This window comes from Pseudopipra pipra, chromosome 2, assembly GCF_036250125.1.
Source record: "Pseudopipra pipra isolate bDixPip1 chromosome 2, bDixPip1.hap1, whole genome shotgun sequence".
Lineage (NCBI taxonomy): Eukaryota > Metazoa > Chordata > Aves > Passeriformes > Pipridae > Pseudopipra > Pseudopipra pipra.
In genome coordinates, this window is record NC_087550.1 from 3,715,810 (window position 1) to 3,735,394 (window position 19,585).

Genomic DNA, 19,585 nt, shown 5'->3' on the forward strand with positions numbered 1-19,585 from the left:
TCAACCTGACGTAATAAATATTGAAGCTTGAAGCAGGAGTACCCTGAGGCTTGAGAAGTGATGGAAGCAATAAATGTGCTACAGAGATGAAGGCAGGTCCAGAATTACTTCTGGCTGGACTACCTTCCTAAAGGACGTTGCTGCCATGCATAAAATGAGATTACTAGGACTTTGAGCAGATGGGAAATGATTTTATGTTGGGTAAAAAGAAGTTTGTTTATATTTAGAAATATTAAGTTCTCATATGTACAAAACACTGCTAATCTGTTAAAAGCTTGGCTTATGTTTATTAAACAAAACAGTGAGTCCATAGGATTTGGGGCAGTTTTCTAATTTTTCCCTTTTCGTGGGGATGTTCTGTCATAACAAAAATTATTCTTATTGTAACTAGCTTATCAATAGTTCAAAAAGTCCTTACTTCTGTGGTTTCGTAATGTCTTGCTCTCTGTCCTCAGTTTATAGGAATCACTGTTCTAAAACCAATCTCAGTCACTCATTGAGCGTTACTAATATTTTTTGAGTCTTCTTGGAAAGTTTAAAGAAAGCATAATTCCATAGGAACCTTACTTTCCAGCTGTGTAGGATTCACCTTGGAGATGTCTGTTCAGTTCCTCTGCTGAACCCCTAGGTCCGGCATACATACATTTTAGTTAAACAAAAAATGATAAGGTAATGATAATGAAATGATAATTACAAATTATGAGGTACAACAGCTACATCCACGCTGCTGTTTCATCAACAAAGACTCCCACATCCATCCTCCCTTCCCATGCAGACAAGGTCTTCTCAAGAGCTTGTAGGCAGCTTGCAGATCTGTCTGCACAGGAATGCCTGGCAGCACTCCAAGCTAGATAACAAGAAGCAAATGGTGATCTAAGAACCCGGGCGGCCTCCAGATCCCCTTCAGAGGACACTCATTCCCCATTCAGACAAAAGTGAAGTCATTGGGTGGCAGTGCCAACAATGAAATTCTTGACTAGATAAACACATACATTTCAGGAATATTCCTTTTTGCATTAGAGGACCAGGAGAGAAAAAGGGAATGCAACTAGGAATGGCCTGAGTGCAAAGAGCCAGGAGCTTGCGAGCACGTTTGAGATGAAGATGAAAATGCAAAGGTGCAGAAGCTGGAGGGCAAGGAGGATGGGCAAAGGATAGACTGTAGGGGTAAGGCATGTACCAAAAGAACCTCAAGTTTGCAAAGAGACAGAGACTTCTTGTTTGTCTAGAGAGGCCAAACAAAATCTCTGAGGTGTGTAGGTGCTACCTAGACATTCTGATACCTATAATTTCTTATCTGGGAATGAGACATAACATGCAGTGTCTCAAGCCAGCTTACCCTCCTCTCACCCCTTTAAGATGGAAATCTTTTTGAATATTTTAAGATCACCCTGAAATTATCCCAGCTCCTGTGCACTCCTGCATTCTCACACAGAACATGATTTTGCCACATCTGATGGAGCGTGTTGAGATAAAGGAATGGAGACAATGGTTACACTAACAATTTCCAAGGAAAACCAGAGAAAAGGGCTACTCTGCCTCTACCTTGATCAGTTAGTCATGTGTTGGATGCTTAACAAGACATAGCAAAGTACATCATTATGTCTTGAGTGCTGCATATTCCCATAGTAGGTCACGATGGCCCCTCTACCTTCTGTCCTTCCTGACCTTGCCTAGAGAGAGAGAAATCTGAATTACAAAGGAGAGCAGGGAAAGAGGGAGCACAGACACTCATTTTACTTTTTAAACTCTGTTATCACTGCCAATAAGTTACATTTTGAAGGTTAATGCTCTGTACTGAGCAGGAGACTAACTTCTGAAAAATATAAGTCTTATGTCTAGCAGAGGCATGGGTACAAAAGTACTGAGAGCTTCTACTTTTTCAGTTTTTTCCAACACATACAGCACTGATTTATAACTCATGATTTGCAGGGTGCCTCCCTGGCAGGAAGGCTCTTGCCCTTCCTTTAGCAACAGAAACCTGGGCTTCCCAAAGTTGCACTGACAACCTCAAGAAACCAAACACTTGCTATCCCAGCCTAGCCCATAGAATCATAAAGGTTGGAAAAGACCTCCAAGATCATCGAGTCCAATCTTTGACCAAACACCACCTTGTCAACTAAACCACAGTACCAAGGGCCATGCCCAGCTGTTTCTTGAACACCTCCAGAGATTGTGGCCACAATGCCAAGTGGTACAAAAAACAGGTCTATAACCATCCTCAAAACCTGCCCAGAGCACTTCAAGCTGTAAGAACTCATCTGATAGCAGGTCACAGCCAAATAGTAGTATAATTATATTCTGGATAAATTACCATATTATTTGACAATGTGTGAAAAATTATTAGTTTTTAATCCTTCCCCCCCCCCCCCAGAAAATCAGTGCTAGTTCCTTATTTGTCACTTTGTCTTCTTCTTATTCATTTTTCTCAGTGACTGCTCTTCCGCTTTGAAACAAGAACTGCTTTTGTTATCTGATTTTCTACATTTTAAGCACATTAGCCATTTAAAGATTTTGTATTTAAAATTAAATCGGCCTACTCTTGGTAGAATGATGTATTTCTGCTTTTCACAGCGCAGACTTCACAGTGCATATCCTTTTGCATTATATTTCTTCTTTAGGCAGTTGCTTACTCTGAGACACTGCTAACTGGAGGGGAAAAAAAGGAAAAAAAAAGTATTATTTTGAGAATCCAAGAAACAATGCCTTGCAGTTCAAACTGCACACACTGGTGTGTTTCTGTCTTTAGCTTAATAACAGCAGCTTAATACTGCAAAATGCCAAGTGCCCTGGGCTCCTACTGCAGTCAGTGGGAGTTGACAATTAGCACCTGACAGATGCACTCGGGTGCTGAGAGCATGAGATACCCTGGAACTGCTGGCTTGGCTAAACAGCACAGGCTTCCTCCTCCTTCTCCTCTAACTGATCATTTATCTTCAGAAAAGAGCAGGGCAGGTTTTTCGATTTCTTGCCTTCCACTTTCTGGAGTGTCAAATCCTGCAAGGTACTTGCCGGTCGTTCATTAGCTCATTACAGGGAGTTTCAGACATCGCCAGCAATGCTCTTCTGTGGACTCCCCGGGGGTTTCCTGACACTGGCCTCTAAGCCTTTAAAGAATGATTCACGGTTATTTGAAGAGATCCTGAATATTAGTTTAGGGCTTCTGAAAATTTTTTTTCCTTCTTCTGAAGTAGACATCATTGTTTGTCGTTTACAGAGTCGATATTATGATTTTTTTGCTTTCTCGCAGGTTTTTGGCAGTATCCAGTGTTGCTAAGGGTGATTTAATTCCTACTTCCAGTCCAGTTCCCAGACACAGCTTTTCCAAGGTGCTTCTAAACGCAGGAGATGGTGAGTTGCTTTCTACCCTCATACATGGAGACTCTACACACGTGTTTGCAATGTACCTGCTTTAAAGAACAAACTCATTCAGCTGGGTCTTCCACAGGGATTCTGCAAAGTGTGTTGAATAGAGGGTTTTGCTGAGCTCTGTGAGAGTGACCTTTCCTTAGGGTAGTGCAGAAGGAGAGAAAAGTCTGCACTGCAAAAACTCCAAAGTAATAGGGCAGGGAAAGGCAGCCAGATGAAGGTTGACCTGCAGAGTGATTGCAGGCTTACCTGGGCAATCTGAGTGCATGTGGTGCAGTGGAAAGCTCCAGACTAGCCAGGAAAAAGATGTCAGAGAGGACAATCAGTTCAAGAAAAGGAGAGCAGTGGCCAACCAGGGGTGACTGAATAAATGAAGAATGTCCAGCCCAGTCTGAGAAATTCAGGCACTGCAGAAGAAGCTTAGTCTGCAGTACTAGATCTGACCTTCTCCACAGCCATGGACATTTAAACACTCAACATCTACTTTAACTGAGGGGGAAAAGAACAATGGTGCCAATATAACGCTTCATTTCACGGATATATTTTAAAGACTTAACCTTTGTAAGACATTTTGAAGATCAAAAGCACAGCAGTGCTCATTACCTCGCTTAACCAAATTTCTTAGTGCCAAGCTGAACCTAAATTCTTTTGATGTTAGCTCATCACAGATATTTTGTGAGACTTTTCTCAATTTCTGTGTTGGCCTGTAGCCATTTCATGCCACTGTGTGCTTGATTTTGTTTCTGGGTTTGCCACATGCAGTTCTGCAAAAAGAGGTGACTTTTTCATGGCACCTAATTGTAGATTTTTAACAACAAAGATGAAATTCCAAAGTCCTTGTTTCCCATAGTCATTCAAGTACAACAGCTTAACGATAACGTTTCAGAAAGCACTTACAATTGGTTTGAATACAAAAATGTTTTCAAAAAGAAGGGTAAAACTTCCTGCAACAGTATCAGGAGATAAAATTGTCATTTAATATTGAGACATCTGAATAATAGTGTAACAAGAAACAAATTAAAATCTTCAGCAGTCAATTAGTTGCCTGAGCAAAGGCACATGAGGTACGATTGCTCATAAGTAGACCAGAAAATTGTACATGTTGAGACAGGAGTAGAGCCATGCGCCACCATTTGACATTCAGAGAGTCTTCCTGAGGTATTTAATCTCATTACTTTTTAGTTAGAGGAAGGAAAAGATCCTCAACACCAATGTTTTCCCATGTTCAGCACTCCTCATGCTCACCTACATCTACACAAGTTCAGAGCCCTCCTCCTCAGGATTGCATCCATACTCTGGGTGTATGAAAGACATGGCACGTTGCACTTTAAAAGTCTTACAATGAGAGGGACAAAGACAAGGTTACAGTGCTTGTAATGATAGAATAAGTAAAAAGGGTCACTGGGTAACTGTAAAATCGACTGAACTGAAGTCATCTAATTGTATCATGGTAATGTTAATGAAACATAAAGATTTTAGTGAAAAGTAGATCAGAATATTGGGCAGTTTGAGCCTTTACAACGCCTTCCTGCTGCCATGGAGAAGGCATACAGAAAGACAAAGTTCCCAAAATTGTTTTATATGTATACTGCCATGCTGGATTTTACCTTGGCCTTTACCTTCCTCCAACTGCCAAACTAGACAATGAATGAACCAGATACTGGAGGTAGAAGCTAAATGGGAGCTCTTCTGGTCTGTGGCCTCATCCCAGTGCTGCCTAATTTAGTTTTCAAAAAGGGGACTAAAGGATGCATCATAAACCAGGAGAGATTCACTTCATATCTGTAACAGGATTCTCATGGGCAAGGCAGAAGAACTGTCAAGACTTCAGAAGACAGCAAGGTCGCTGATGCTCTTCCTCTCTAACCAAGTCTTAGCCCACAAGCTGTGTGCCAGGCTGCATAAAACGTGTGCTCTGGCCCACACTGAGTTCAGCTATCAAAGTTAGCAGCACCTGAACCAAGGGCAGGTAGGGGGCTAGTGCCTCTCAGCACATCTGTACCCAAAACAGGGAAAAGGAGGAGTTTTACGCTGTATCTGGAAAGTTCTGCAGATTCAGTTGTGGGGAATGTTTGGTTTGAAAGCTTCTCTTTCCTTTTCTCTTATCGTTTTTAAAACTACTTCCTCCCTTACTATTTATTGTTTTGTACCTAGTACGAGAGAAATTTTGATTATTCATTAATTCTGCTATAATACCTCCTGTGACATTATAGAGAGAAATTACCTGGTGGGAGAAAACAGAAGTGAAGTATAAACAAGGAAACTTTTTTCTGGTTCTGATGGAAATGGGTTTGCTGGCTGCGTGCTAGTTTCCAAAAGACAATGACAGACTGGCAGCTTAAAGAAAACAGGCCTTGACAGCACACTGTAGAGAGCCAAACATTTTCTAGCACCTTGTGTCATATAAAGCACTTTTCATACCATCTGTGCTCCAGCGGCAATGGGTTGTTCTGTCCCAGGCAGAACCTTTTGTCTTTGCATAGTCGGTGGAGCCAGCTATCAGATTCATAAAACTCGTCTGAGGTTGGATGTATGCAGGGTGTCAGCTTCTCCTGTAAACCCTCTCGGTGTTCCTGACTTCCCACAGCCTGTCAAAAGCAGCAGCAGAGCTCAGCAGACAGGCAGGGGTGCAGAGAACAAGCAGACAGGTATGAGTTTTCTCACTTAACACTGCCTTGACTTGCTGAAGAAAAGAAATAACATAGAGGAGGAAGAGAGAATGCAACTGAGAGGCGAGTATGTGTCTCATTAGCACTCACTATGAAAGTACTTTATACTCTGGGGAAGGTAAAAGCATTTTAATGAGGAGAACAGCCTCTTTTCAAATACTTCTTTTAGAAAACGACTTTATAAGGACAACTTATTTCTAAGATAAATATCGGTAACACATCTGCAGTCTGCATCTTAAATAGAGACCAGGAGGGCAATTAGAAAGCATATCATCTTGATTACATTAAATTGCCTTCTTTGAGCAGTGATATTTGTCATTATTAAATTGTATGTTTCTTAGTATTGGAAGAACAGAAATCCTTAATACTAATACTTACATAAGCAGCATAATGGACTATTCCATATATCACTATCAGCAACAGGTTTTGTGCAAGTAAAATCCTATGTGCCTATGGCAGCTTAAAAGCGACTGAGTTGCCAAAATTTTATTTGATTTCTCAGAATTAAAAAAAACCCACCAAACCTCTAGAAAGAGAAAACAGCCCCTCCCATGAAGTAAGCCCTAAATGCAGGCTCTTCTTTCAGTATTGTTATCTTTGAGGCTCAGTATTTTTCCCATTATCATTGCTGTTTCATGGATTTTTTTTTCCTACTTTAATGAATTTCTGTGCTCAGACACACAGCTATTTTCTTGGCTGTCTTGTTCCATTATGCTGATGGAAGCAGTCTTTTAATTTAAAACATTATTATTGAAAGTAATGCATGAAAGGCTTATCTGAAAGATATATTGTGTTGGCAATAGATGCAAATCAAAATGCAACTGTCTAGGTACTCAATTATATATTTTAATGGAAGACTTTGAGTAAAGCTTAGGCAGGAAGGAGAAAAGTTCTTATCAGCATTTATCACTTAAATTACCAGCACACTGGTAGACTATTCATATATTTCATATACCTCAATAAGGTCAAGACTGAAGCTGATTCAATGGACAGCAGTTTGCTTGTGAAGTCTCTGTCCTTGAAATACATTGCCACAGCAGCATTCCAGAAGTACAAGATATTCTTGCATGTTTTTTTCCCCAATGCCTTAAGTACTTGCATCTTTCGACATCTGGTGAGCTGCTTCGTCTTTGGTAATCCACGTAAATATTTACCAACTATTTGCCTTTGAACGTGCTCCAGACTTTTTCTTCTTCGTGATCTTCGGAGATACTCACTATGACTTAGGCCAAGGGTGGTCCAGAAGAATGCATGCTGGATAATTCCTCCACTGGGACACATATCAGGCATTCAGCTGCCCAAATTATATTCAGTTTTATTTCTAGGTTTCAGTCTTGCAGGGCTTTTTTTTTTCCTCTCGGTTCGATACAGCACAACCGACTGGAGTTTACCGAGTTGTGGTTGGAGCATTGTCCAGGCTCATGCTGATCAACAAACAACACAAGTTCTTCTGTACAGCAGCTCCATGTGCCACAGAGTTTAAACCCTGCAGTACTCTGTGTGACTCAACCCTTAGCCTTTTGGAGCTGGCATGTTCTTTACTGCCCACTCTCCTGGCAGTCGCCTCAATCCAGAGACCTTTGTGCTGCCCCAGAGGGTGCAGTGAGCTCTGTAAGGCAGGGATCTGGGATAAAGCATCCTGAACAAGTACAAGGTCAGAAAATCAGGTAGATACACAGAATCTTCTAAAATTTAAATGGAGAGCTTAGGTCTTTCCCAAAGGGGAATATAATGCAGATTTTTAGAGCCAGCCTATCAAGCTCACACATGGCTGCTCATGTAAGGAGAACAAAATATGCTCTGGAAGAAACCTCAAGGTCATGAAGAACTTTGTTTCCCTGTAGAAGCACCTTCACCAGGACAGAGACATGAGCTTGTCATCTCACTGTGTAATATCTAATATACAAAATTTTTTTTTTTTTGCTGCTGTCCATCTTTTCGTTTTATATCAGCCTGTCAGCTGAAAACTTATTACATGGTGTCCACACAAAATATCACCTCATAAATATTAGCTATTTGTAGATGGCTCAACTATGCAACAGGAGTTTGTAGGCAACAAAAATGCTGGTAGTCATAAGTTTTGCCTCAGCACTGAACTACAGTTCATTACAGCTTTTGGACGGTTTGTTTTTATTTCTGATCTCTGTACCTACACTCTTTTGACAGGAACTTAACAAGTAATCATCAGGGTAGGCAAAAGTTAGGATTTAAAATGGAAAACTGAAATTAAGATAGGCCCTGCTTGCAGAAGGGTTTCATTTTGGCATAATATTTGCTTCCATTATTACAGAATAATAGCTTTAGCAGGGCTTTTTCTGTTCAAATATTTAGGAATTTGCCTGACATTCACTCAAATCTTACCAGCCTTAGCTACATTCAGAAAGACTGATAATTTAAAAATTGTTTTACTTTCATACAATAGAGTTCATTCAAAGAGTTTTATCAAAATTCTTACCTGCTAAATTTGACTTTGAGGTTATGCTAATTGTACTGGGACCTTCGAACTTGAAGTTAACAAAGTCATAGAGATGTTGCACTTCAATCAGAAATTCAGGACAATTGGTACAAACACTGAGGCAGAAGAAGAGGACCTATCAGAAGATTGTGCTTAATGAGATTTCCACCAGACATCTGAAAAGCTGACCTTTGCCAAGTGCTTCTTTTATCATGTATTGCCAGAAATATGTTACTTCTTCAGTTTATATATCTGCAGCAGGCTCCATCAGCTGAAATCATGCAAGTTGTAATTCTCCTGAAGCCAGTGCACTCTAGGGAGGACAATTTTAGCTACAAATGAATAGGGTCATTTACACTGCAGGTAAGGGAAGGCAGGTTACTGCAATGTCAGTAAAATACGTACACTTAACGATAATTGGGGGGGAAACGTTCAGATTTTAAAATGTGTTTCTAAAAACGATGATAACTACAATATGTGTGGTAAGTTTGTGTCCTGTTCTGAGCACGGTACTGTCATCACCTGAACATGTTTAGCTCAATTAAACTAAGCTATGTTATTGCAGATAGGGTTGGTACAGCAAAGATCAGCAGATTTTCTATTGAAAGGCTCAGCAGACAAATGAGATAAATGCTCAAATCTGGGATTTTATTCAGGACTTAAGATAGAGTAATAATTTTTTTTTCTGTTGCACTTCAGTCTGCTTCAGGGAAGAGACATCTATTTCTTTTTCAAATGTGGGATTCTTAGGATACTAAATATCAGGACAATTCTGTATTAGAATCAATTAGAATTTATTGGAATCTATTTCTGCTGACTGTCTTAATAATAATAATAACACCTAATACAAACTTCCCAGCAGAAAATTGTCATACATCTCTTGCTCTTCTCAGACATAGATTAAACACTTACAACCTGCAAATTTAGGGTAGGATTCATCTGACCAGAAGTAAACCGCTCACTCCCAAGTTTCCTTTTGCAGTAATGGAGAGAAGCAACCACTCGTGAGGTGTGAGGCATCTGGACTAAATAAATCAGCACAATCTCACGCCAGTGGTCACTTTACTCCTTTCCCATATTAGTGCCTAAGGTGCCAAAGGGTACACAGATTGCTTTTAGATTAGACAGACACATAAAAGAAAGTGAGATGAATTCCACCAAACAAAGCTACAAAATTTAGGCAATTTTAAAAACTTAGATAACAGGTGCATGAAAGTTTCTCACTTAGTAACTCTGGCCGACCTCAGGAAGAACCAGAACTTCAGAAGACGACTTCAGTAGTTTACCAGAAACATAGGGAAGAAAAAGGAAAAAAAAACCCACTTAAATTCATAGAGTAGATTAACGTGTAAATACCTTTTGCAGTGTCCCTGGTGCAGGGGAACAGGTAGCATGATCTGTTCAAGAAAAACTGGTAAACTTTAGTAGATAGCAAATCCCCCCATGGGTTCCTCTGCATGATAGCTGTTACATGCTTTGAGAGTCCTTGCTGCAGAGTTTTTGAAAAGGTCTGTGCTGTTGAAAGTCCTGTCTCTTATGACAGCTGAGGGCTATAATCCATAAAAATCAAAGCTTGCATGTAAATGTTGTCCTGAAGGAGTGTGTTGGGTTTTATTTGAGCCTATCATTAGAAATTTTTCCCCTGGGGTCTTTCAGGTCCTTGGAAAGAAAGATCAATATCTCTATAGAGAAAAATGAAAGGCAGACAATTGAAAATATTACTTATTCTAAATACTGGATTTCTTGATATACCTCTAACCTGCAGTAGCTTGCGAAGATTAATCTGCTAACAAAGAGTTATTTGACAGAACAGGATACTTTGGAATCACACTGCTGACATGTCAGACATGATGGAGCACTTAAGAGACTGCCAATGGTCTGGAAATGGAATGGAAACACAATGCCTTGTACTTTTCCTATGAGTAAACAAAACCTAACATTGGTATTTTTGGCAGAATTCCGTTGTCAGAAATCCATAAAGCCCGTACACATGAAGATATTTTGTATTTTGGTAACTCAGATTTATTGAGCTTCCACAAAGGTGTTCAAGGCCACGTGCTTCACCAGCAAGGTCATCCCACGTCAAATGTCAAGGTCATAAAAGTCTGCTAGAATTTCTCAGTCAAGAAAAACATTTACAGACATTTTACATTTGCAAGACAACTTCACTTTTTTATGTCTGCCTCTGGAAAAATGGCTGCTGGAAAATTTTCTAGCATATATTTCCTCAAAATGTTTCTTCCTTCTTTTTCTACGCTTAAAAAAAAATAATCCAGGGCAGACTGAAATATCAAGCAGCTGTTTAAGGTTATCTTAGAGAGTAGGGAACAGTATAGAAACAGGGCTTTGGGATGGAAATTTTCAGACAGTGTTCATCAGATCTCTGCCTGCCCCTACACCAAGCTGGAAATTTAGATTTAGTTCTGTACTCATTCAGTGAGTTGATATTTACTTGACCAGGCAAACAAATGTCCAGGTCTCCGAGGTCAGTTATGAGAATAGTATTTCCCTTACTTTGAAACAGGATTTGTTTTTAAATTACAAATATGTATACTGCTAAGCTGGTCAAACACACCCATTATCCCTTTAACTGTATCTAAAACAGTAGCAGCAGGATGGTAAAAAAAAAAAAAAGAAAACCAAAATCAGAAATTGCCTACTTAAATATGATTAGTGTTAAGGCAGTAAAGAGTTTAATTTTTGTTATTATAACTTACAAATAGGCAACCCTAAAACATCAAAAATGTTATGTTTGACCAAGAGGAGACATTAAACCCATATTTAAACTTCATGTCCTCAGTTATCTTGGTCATTGCCTGCAGAGTTTATTAATTAGCAGTTACTCCACTGATCAGTTACATAAAACCAAGAAAGACCGGAAAAACCTGGTGTGGATTCAGGCAGGTATTTAAAATAAAAGAAATCAACCATTTGGCAACAAAGTTGATGGCCAGATGCTGAGATGCTGCTCAGGAAGATGGGTTTTGACTGACCCAAAAAAGAAATGACAGAAAATTGACAGTTTTGCTGCTCTTGCTTGCCAGCGTGGATATGTTGCTGTTTCTGGACTTTAATCTTTACTTTCTCCCTCACTGCTTTTAGGACACATAAACACCAACATTTGACACTTGCAATTTATGTTTCAAAAAGATAAAGCAGTTGTATGATTTGGAGGCTACAGACATATGTCATAAATGGGCTCAGCCCCTCACCATGTCCCTGTCCCTCAGTGGCTGTAACCAGTAGCTTAATTAATTGGTGTGCTGCGTTAGCTGTGATGGTGTCTGAGGTACAAAAACATGAATATGAAGGTCTGTATAGAATTATCCTGGAGTGGTTATTTTTTCCTAATTGTACTGCTGCAGTAGTGCCTAGAAACCCATCTTGTACTGAACAAAAATACGGTAGTAAGTGGTCCATCTGCTAAAGGGCTTTCAGTATAAATAGGCAAAATGAAGGCTTGGGGAAAACTGGTTTTGAAAATGATTGTGGTCCTTCTTAGCTGGACAAATTGTAGCAGTTTAACTGAAGTCCTTCAGAAGCTGAAGTTATGCCAGGCAATTGAAATCCACAGAGGCAGGGATTTACATCTGCTGTCCATCAAATGCATCTTCAGTAGTAAACTTGCAGCCTTAACAGTATTTCCACAAGGAGCTGTTTTATTCTACACATAACATGTGTGTGTTCCTGTATCCAGCTGTCCTTGGGTCATACATATTGACTTGAAGCAGGCTAAATAGTGTGGCTTGCAACCCTTCAAAAACAACATGACTGTGCACAACCTTACTTGGCTCTGAAAAGCAGGCTCTGAAAAGAGCCCTCTCTGCTGACAGCAAACTGTGGTTTCAGCTTTTAATGACTTTTCCACCAAGAATGGCAGCTTTGCACTTTTAACAGCCTCTCTCCTTACTGGAAAGCAGAGAGAGAAAAGGGAAAAAAAAAAAAAAAAAGAACTTTGTGTAGATTTGAAGGAACTTTGTGTGGATTTGAAGGAACCCTGTACTTTTCACATTTGCTTAACAATCTCTGCAAGAAGAGAGCAAGGCCAAGTTAGAGCTTGTGTTTGAGGGTTTGGTGCCTTGTTGCTGTTGCCAGTTCTGGGTGGCTGGATTATAGTCACTTGGGCTGCAAACACAAAGGTGCACGGCCTAGCAGGAGCACAGAGGGCAGTCATCTCTATCAGTCTTCTAATCAGTCTTCAAATCTGCAAATTACTCAAAGAACACTTCTTGGTATTTTTAGGTAGTTCATTGGTAGAAAAAGCTAGTGGTGAAATTTAAGGTTATGCTACAGAAAGGAAAGCCATGATCTTGTGGAAAATAGGGAAGTATCCATGTTCCTGAGTTTGCTTAGGATCTAACTTGGAAAAAACAAGGCACATAGAAGAAAACATATGGAAGTCAAACTACCTGGAGCCTTTTTATACTTTGAAGTGCTGGGCTAACTCGCTGACTGTTGTGTCCCCCTCTTATTTAGTTATTCGCTTATGACACTCACACATAAAATGACTTACTTTAAGTGACAGCTTTTATACCTCAGTGTGGCACAAGCTCTGAGACAGCACAGCTCTAATTTATTCTCAACTAAAGAAAGGCAAAGCTCAAAGCAGAAGCAAGTGGAACAAACGATTGCGCGGATGGATGGAAATGACTGAGGCCTCTTAGCTCAGAATCCAGCACTAAATGGGAAGCTGCTACTTTGTCACAGTTGTGCGATTACAACTTGCAGGTGATACTTTTCAGTTCTCAGCTGCAACTATGCTGTTCATTTTCCCAATTAAGACGGTTCTGCTGGGTTCAGCCTCTGGCAGTGCCATGCCACACCATTTGTCTGTTGCAAAACAAATCAATGAGAAAAAAAAGGGAACTTTTCAGCCCGGTTCTCCGGGGCTAGAAGCATTCTTTCAGTCCATTAACCACATGGCAAAAGCTTTCCAGCTTGCGTGCAAGAATCCCACAACACTGAAGAGAACACTGTCCCTGTTAAGTTCTTTATATTTCGTGCTATGAACCATCAGAAGTAAGATCTTCCATGTCACTACACAGGTGTTTTTCAGTGAGGCAAAAAAACCCCCATGCTGATACAGGGTAGGACCTTCATGAAATCCTCCAAACGTGGTCACACCTGAATGGTCCCGCTCCAAACGGCTTAGAAATTCCTGAGATGAAGGTTACTGAGAGTCATCACGTTCAAATAACAGTGGTGGACCTTCATTCACGAATCTGATGTGATCCGTTTTCAATCTGGTTTTGGTTTTGACTGTTTCAGCATCCCGTGGCAACGAATGCTGCAGTTTTAATAACTCCATAGCCAGGATCTTGTGACTTCGATAACAGGGCATGTGCCTTGTTGTTAGAAACGTGCTTGCAGATACATTCACTGCTTCCAGTGAAATTTCTCTGTAATTTATCTTGCACAATCAGAGAACAAATTTGTAACTTTGGGCCTGGTAAACTGATTATGCATTGTATCGAGTGGGAAAAATGCAGGAGAGGATTTTGCTTGAACGTTTCGTCTCTAAACAGTTCTAAATTACTTACCTTCAAATAGTTCACCTTCAAACAGTCGCTTTACTGGTGGAAATTAAAATTCATAAACTTCCTCCAAGTTTAGGATTCGTCTCCCCTGTGATGAGCATGCGGGAAAACAGCCAATATAGTTACAGCACTGAAAATTATACATAAAATGCATATTTAAGATTTGCAACAAGTCTGTCAAAACTGTATAAATCTTACTTAAGGGAATTTGAGTGCTGAAAACTCTTGCTTGGACTGCTCTCACAAAGGCATTTTAATACTGAAAAAAAAACTCTCACCTATTCGGTTATAATTTAAAATTAACAAAAAAAGAGCTTTCCTAAGAAAGCTTTCAGAAATTTTAGGACCAGAGCAGAACACTAGTGCTTACATGAATTCATTGTCTGCTTCAAAACAATTTATTCAGAAGCAATGGAACAGAAACAAATTAAAATGCCCCTTTAGATTTCACTCAGGAAACATATTCTTTTATAGGTCTTTGACTCCAACCTTCTGACAGCTAAAATTAACTTTGCATTACTGAAACAGGTAATGTGCTGTCCTTATTTTATTCAGAGATAATACAGTAAATACTGATTAGTTTTAACACATGAGGTTTACAACAGAAACGTTTCTTAATTTATATTAGTTTGTATTTGTGAATGATGCCTAGCTGTCCTTTAGGCTTCACTGTTTACAAACTTGTTTAAAACTGACACGTCAGCTTTAGTAGTTCTTTTTGTTGTGGCTCTGTGGGGGGAGGTGTTTAAATACTTCTATGTATGTGCACATTTATACAAATATTACTTTAAATCACTACAATTTAATAGCAAACACTCTCTTTATCTCCTGCTGCCTCCCAGACAGCTTGTTTGTACAGGAAAAAAAAAAAAACCCACATCCTATTTTAGATTAAATCTGTTATATATTTTCAGGGAATGTAATAATCTTCATACAGTAGCAGAAATGTGTACAGAAAAGTGATCATTTTATAGAGCTATAAAATCTGTCCTTTTCCCTGGGTTTTCAAGACTGCAGTATGTAGGTTAATACAATCAAAACCCAGCTACACAATGTGGCTCACAGTGATGAGAATGATGTAAAACTACCTCGTGCATGATACGTCAGGTGGATGGTTTGGTGGCTTTTATTAAGCAAACCTGTCCCTGTTCCCTTTTGGGAAGACAGCTCAGTCAGTGCACAGATTTTTAAGCCCCTGCCATGTCCCACAGCCATCTTGTCCAACACTCCAACTAACCTCCTATATTCCAAAGGCTCTGATATGTTTCCTGATTAAATCTTGACTGTTAAATTGTAGTTTATGGAAACAGTCTATGGCGGTTTGCAAGCCAGTGTCTGTGCATATTAAACCAGCACTTGACCAGATTGGGTTTTTTACAGTTCAGTCAGGTATGCCTTGAAAGCATTATTCAGGATAAGTGGTAGGTATTTGAATAATAAGTACCCTATTTCTGCCTCTGGGATGAAATACAAAGCTTCTCAGGCAGTCTGCAGTGCTGTAAAGCACAGTCAAGATGTCTGGTATTTTGTTCTGCTGCAAGAATCCACAGTTTACTTAGACACCAAGCTATTTTTCTGATCCTTTTTCCCTGGTAACAGTGATATCTCACCAGCCCGTGTAGCCAGAGGTGTTATTATTCCCATTCTCTTTAAGTCCCCTCTATGACCTATATTCACTGATCTGTTTGTTAGTCTTTCACTTATAAATAGACTTTAAATGTTACTGTATGACTTCAAACATATGTTAACAGATAACACCACCCACTCCTACTAAATAGAAATACTATTTTTCACCAATTTACAAGTTTAGAGCCATAATTAAGATAAACTTGAAGCACACTTTAAACGTCTCAGTCCAAACGCATGCACATCTCAGAAGTGCTCTTATTAATAACTTGGTGATAATTATTTTCTTACTTCTTACAGCTACAGAGGTGAATTTTATTCCTGAAAAACAGTTAGTGTTGCTTTTCAAAGGACAAAGTTAACCTCCCCCTTTATTTGACATTCTGTTTTTCATTTTGTTTTGACCTTGTTTGCCCTGTGGTGACTCCTTTCCAAAAGCAAATGCATCAGTAACAGCACAGGAGCAGCCATGGCAAGCCAGTGCTCAGCAGTATGGAAGAAGCCAAAGGAATAAGAAGCATAGTACCTTGGTTAAAAATTCCCAGCTGAGGCCAAGGTGCAAATTAACCTGGAAGCCACTTAAGGGTAACCATTCCAATCTAAGATATTCCTACAGAGGTGTATGTCATTTTCCACACAGAAGGACATCTAGAATTTAATCTTCATTTAGAAAAAGAAAACATTAAAACTGTAGGATAGGCACTTAGAGCTATATTGAAGTTGTCTTTGCACACCAGCAAAAGAAACCCAGCCACCAAACCAGCTGATGTGGATGTTTTCATATGCATGCTGCATCCTCTGGAGCAAACAGAATTTGACAATAGCTGATTATTTGGAAAGAAATTCCTTGAAAACTGCTGCATGGCCAGGGAGTTCCTGAAATGTCAGGAGAAACCACGGTAAGAAGGTTCCTGTAGAAGTCCTACCTGCACTGTATTCACACACTTTTCTACCCCTTATTTCTTATCGTCCCTTTATTTGTAAGAGCCGAAAACAGACATAAAATAAAGGTAGTCATGCTGACAATTGCTTGCAGAACAGTAGCTGGAAGGAGATGATGCTCTAGGAGGGCACAATTCATGGCAGCAGCTCATTTTACACGTAGTTTTATGATCAGCACGAGAGACGAAGTCAAAAGGCTCTTCAAGTTTGAGCCACAGGCCAATCTCCAGTGTGCTTCCCATGGAGCCCCTGCATATGTGACCACAGGCACTGCTGTGAACAATGCCAGACTTAGCACCTGCTGGGTCAGTTTATCTGCCAGTTTTTTACAGCAGGAAGAGCTGGAGCCATGACCCAGGGCCAAAGAAGCAATCTTTGATTTGAGCCCGTAATCACCTCCCTGATACTGTCCCCCAGGCACCAAAGCACAGTTATTACATGTTATTCTTATCACACGTTTTCTCAGCTAAAACCATGAAAAACCACGTCATAGCTTAGCAGAGTGATGTTCTCACACCACAACACTTGTATTACATGGCTGTGCTGTGGCACAAGGGCGTCAGAATTTGAAGATGCAAAGGGTGCTCTTGGAGGGGGGCAGATGTGGTGCTGCCTTGTGTCATTTCTATTGGTTTGCAGCAGGCTCAGGCATAAAACCTCAAGGCTCTGATATTCGGGTTTTCCCCATTAGAAAGCGGCTTGTTCTCTGAGAGAGCCAATTTTAGTGCATGCACAGTGTTGATAATAAAAGGATCAAAGCCTTGGAGTAAAGCAGGAGGCAAAAAGACAACACAGTGCAAGGGCAGTACGACCTCCAGACAAAAAAAAGGAAAGAGGGAAGAGAGCTTGAGTGAAACCATGGCAGGAAACGATTCATGAGGCATAACAGTTCCCAATCTCCCAAAGCTTTTTCTACTTCTCCTACAAACGGGAAGATGGAGGTTACGTTGCAGGTTGGGATCAGGAAAGATTGGGAAAAGAACTGGAGGTGCAACACAAAGTTTAGAGGAAGTCCTCTCCCCTGCATCTCATAGCTAGTGGTGACAAAGTCAAGCAGCCATCCACCAGGTCTGTGGGTAAGACAGAATTAAATGAGACAATCATGTATCTCAGATAAATTTCAATATAATTTAAAAAAATAGTAGCCTGCTAATTAAATAAAAATAATATATATTTTTATTGAATCAAATTATTCTTTTCAGTTTTTTCCAGGATCCTAAATAAGACAGCAATAATGTCATAAAATGAGATATTAATATATTTTAAGTCTAAATAATAGGAAGACCTTTAAGAAATGCATTTTACATAGAGTGAAGTTATGATTTAAACTTTAGATTTCCTTAAATAAGTGTGACTGTAAGAAATGGTAATCAAGGAGTTTAGACAAATTATCAGACTGATATTTCTAGATGCAAAGTCATTAAAAATGTCTTCCCAGCAATCTCCAGATTAAAAGTGACACACTGAAGGATGACTTAATTTATTCTCTGAAGGTTTCTCTTGCCCAGAAATGTAAAATAAGTAACTGCAAACACCCGTGGTGAAAATTCTGAAGGAAATACATTGAAACTGAAAATATTTCCTGTGAATCACAGTCTTTTGAATCTCAAGACAATAGTTTTTTGCATAATCGGGTTTTGCTGCTGTACCTGAAAAAATGATCACATTGTAAAAATGCACAGGTTAAACAAGCAACATTTTTAGGTTTATTTGGGAAGGCAAGGTAAAATTGCTCATGGTGTTTTTCAACAGCGTTCATCACCACAGATCTTTTCCAAAACCCAATGAAGGCCTCTGCCCCAACCCCTGTGGGCTTGCACTGTTGTTCTCACTTTGAAGATAGAGAAGAGGCACTCACCAGTATCTACTAATTGCGGGTTCCCAGCTTAAGAGGACTGTAGCCCTAGTTACCATAGGTTTTAGCAATGCACAGCCCTTTGTTTTCACTCTTCACCTCCTGGATATCAACTTCTCACATCAGTTTATCACACAATCAGAGATGGGTTCTCAAGTCAAGCACTGGACATCACACAGAGGGACAAGAGCCTTACTTAACTGACTTCAGGAAGTTCATAAGCGATATTAGGACAGAAAGAGGGCTAAAACTCATTTCAAGGTCCAGAGGTAAATGTCTAATCCTGAAGTCTTTATTTTCTCTTTCATTACTTACACTTCAATTCTATAACAAAGCAGGCAGAGGTCTGACACGCAGCTGCCCTCGTCTCTATAAAATTCTGGCTTATATCCTGAGCACTGTCCTAAGGTTGTACAAGCAACCATTCACCTGTTCCTCTCTCTCAGCATGGTTATTGTTTAAAATCTTCTTCCTTTCAAAAGCAACACAAAGGAGAGTCCCAGGAACATCCATCACGTGTCATTCCCTCGACCCACAGGCTCAACACCACTAGATTGTTACCGCCCGCTCCTGTCACTGAGCCAACAGAGCAAAAGAAAAATGCTTTAAGTTTCTGATCTCTCTGGGCTGACCACTCACAGAGGATGGGTGCCCCTTTGGCCAGTGGGTGTCACAGGTGTTGGCTGATAGGAGAAAAACACAGAGATGGTGGCCACAGGGATTGTTTGCCCACTTTGGAGCGTGAGTGCCAACCACCAGCCACTTCCAACCTGTCTCCTCACCACCAGTTTCTCTGTTCACACTGGTCTGTTCAGAGCACATTCCCAGGGCAGGTCCTTTGTGGCAAGATGACTATGAGTCTTCCCCCTCACTGTCATTTCCCACCTGCCTTCCCCCAAAGCTTTGAAGTTTTTCGCGGTCAAACCGATGTAAGGATTTTATTAGTGGCAAAGTCATACATTTTTCCTTAACCTCCTTCTCTGAAACAACCCAGATACAACCCATGCCAATTCATCCCAAGGCACAAAACCAGCATGACAATTTTTTTTTATATATTTTTTTTTTGCAAAGCTACAGGAAGTCGAAAATCACATTTACACTGGAAAATATGTGGATAGTTTTAGGCATTGCC

General features: G+C 40.0%; 1 protein-coding gene across 1 annotated transcript in view; it reads left to right on the forward strand.

Annotated features, from left to right (window-relative positions):
* The window catches only part of HTR1F (5-hydroxytryptamine receptor 1F), a 108,274-nt gene that overhangs the window by 45,559 nt on the left and 43,130 nt on the right, over positions 1-19,585 (forward strand). Inside the window, exon 2 of the mRNA XM_064643180.1 lies at positions 3,251-3,351. The gene's annotated coding sequence lies outside the window, so the exon portion shown is untranslated. The remainder of the gene's footprint in view (positions 1-3,250; positions 3,352-19,585) is intronic.